Here is a 2859-nt window from a genome sequence, read left to right as displayed (position 1 = left end):
CACTAAATCATGTTGTCCCAGTATCTAATAACAAGGTGAGGGAAGAGCTTGTAGTTGATTTAATGTACAGTAGCTTGTAGTCTTGTTATTAGATACTGGGACAACATGATTTAGTGTACAGGATGTAGGAAGACTTGTTATTAGATACTGGGACGTTTGGATAATTGTAACTTTTCAACTGATTTTCTACCGAATTTACAACAGTGTCTGTTTCAAAAGAACATTACTCTGAAGATGATGGTATCATTAAGTTCATTAATCCACACTTTGAGATTTCTTTAAACATGTGAGATTGAATAAAACTGAAAAAAAAGTGATCCAGAGAGTCCAACTTTCAGTAAAACAACCCTCTCTACACAGTAAACATTTTATTGTTTATTGGGATTTAATTAAGCTGTTTTATTAATGTCTTTATTTTAGTAGTATTACAGTGAGTTTTGAAATTAACAGGCCAAGTAAGATATGATATGACAATTTGATGTGCATTATTTATTGAAATGTTCTCTTGCTTCCTTTATAGTCATTACAGCATTTTACAAAGTTAACAGGCCTGGTAAGATTTGATGTGACTCCGTTTAGGTGTTTTTAGTTGAACTGACCTTCATTGTTCATGGCAATATTTAACATTAGAATCATTACAGAAATCAATACTTAATGTGTAATAAGCTTATATTGTGAGGCATTATGGTTATAATTCTTTTAAAGTATCTAGAACTTTCTTTTTCTTCTTTTGTGGCACATAAACCCATTTAAGTTTTTAAGAAAAAAAATGTAACTTTTTCAATTTGTAAACATAATGTTTAAAAATATTGTTGCATCAGCTGTATATTTTGAATGCATAATTTGAAAAACGTGTTTTTTTTAGAAACTGAGAGATGTCATTGAAAACCAAACTGAATACTTGAAGGCTTTGAGGGAACAAGAGGATAAAGAACAACAGTCAACTGATGTGAGTGTAATGTCTAACAGGTATGAATTTGTTGTTGAATCAACTTATCAAGTTATGGTAGTGTAAGGGAACTGATGTTTCATGAATACATGATTAATATATTAAAAAACATTTCACATGTTCAATTAGTTAGCCTACAGTTTCAGTTTTCACTATTCCCGAGTCAACTTAAATAGCCAGAGGAATTATTTTAAATGGACAAATAAATGTAATTATATGTTACAATCTTTAACTTTCACTGCAGCTGTTTTCACTACAGTTAGTGTTAGGGTACAGAAAATAAGATAGTTTTACTTAAGAAACTTTTGATATTCCTTTAAGAGGTTCTAGAGGTTATGAAAATGAAAAGATGAAAAAAGGTATTCATTCAGATTGGTCTGAGTCAGACTGACTCCCTAAATTCACAGGCAAATGTTTAGTAAAAACATTGACAAATCTGATTTGTGTGTATAAAAGAATTTTTACATTTACTAAAAGCTTGTCAAATTTCAAAAAGTTATACATAGTGAATTCTGAATGATAATAAATGTTCATTCTCCAATGGACCAACTCCATGCTCATAGGGTTAATGTTAGAGGCATTCAAAATCCACCATTCCCTTGATGGGTAAAGCTTGTATGTATTTCAATGCATGGTATGAGGGAAGAGCTTGTAGTCTTGTTGTTAGAAACTTGGACAAGATTTAGTGTACAGTGTGAGGGAAAAACTTGTAGTCTTGTTGTTAGAAACTTGGACAAGATTTAGTGTACAGTGTGAGGGAAGAACTTGTAGTCTTGTTGTTAGAAACTTGGACAAGATTTAGTGTACAGTATGAGGGAAGAACTTGTAGTCTTGTTGTTAGAAACTTGGACAAGATTTAGTGTACAGTTTGAGGGAAGAACTTGTAGTCTTGTTGTTAGAAACTTGGACAAGATTTAGTGTACAGTATGAGGGAAGAATTTGTAGTCTTGTTAGAAACTTGGACAAGATTTAGTGTACAGTGTGAGGGAAGAACTTGTAGTCTTGTTGTTAGAAACTTGGACAAGATTTAGTGTACAGTGTGAGGGAAGAACTCGTAGTCTTGTTGTTAGAAACTTGGACAAGATTTAGTGTACAGTATGAGGGAAGAACTCGTAGTCTTGTTGTTAGAAACTTGGACAAGATTTAGTGTACAGTATGTGGGAAGAACTAGTAGTCTTGTTATTAGATATTTGGACATGATTTAGTGTACAGTATGAGGGAAGAACTTGTAGTCTTTTTATTAAATACTGGAACATGATTTAGTGCACAGGATTGGGGGAAGAGCTTGTAGTCTTGTTATTAGATACTGGGACATGATTTAGTGTACAGGATGTATGAAGAGCTTGTAGTCTTGTTATTAGATACTGGGACATGATTTAATGTACAGTATGAGGGAAGAGCTTGTAGTCTTGTTATTAGATACTGGACATGATTTAATGTACAGGATGAGGGAAGAGCTTGTATTCAGTATTATTTTGTACATCCATTTCTGGACTTGTATGTACCTTAATTTAATAGAAAACTTGCATGTAGATAGTTCAAAGTGACTGACTAGAATCCCCTTATGTAATGATAAGCCTACATCTTCAGTTTTATTTTGTACATCCATTTCTGGACTTGTATGTACCTTAATTTAATAGTTCAGTCACATTGAACTATCTACATGCAAGTTTTCTAGAATCCCCCTTATGTTATGATAAGCCTACATTTTCAGTGTTATTTTGCACATCCATTTCTGGACTTACATATAACTTAATTTAATAGTTAATCACTTTGAACTATCAAAAACTTTGCAGTCTCATGAATATAATATAAAGAAATTATAACAAAAAGGTCACATGACTGGATATTGTTGCACAACTTAGAAGAGGTATCTTGGCATCCAAGGGTGTTGGTTTAGAGTAGGGTTG

Source organism: Limulus polyphemus, unplaced genomic scaffold (genome assembly GCF_000517525.1).
Source record: "Limulus polyphemus unplaced genomic scaffold, Limulus_polyphemus-2.1.2 Scaffold13056, whole genome shotgun sequence".
Taxonomy (NCBI): domain Eukaryota; kingdom Metazoa; phylum Arthropoda; class Merostomata; order Xiphosura; family Limulidae; genus Limulus; species Limulus polyphemus.
The sequence above is the reverse complement of the archived record's forward strand: the minus strand, read 5'-3'. Positions refer to the sequence as shown.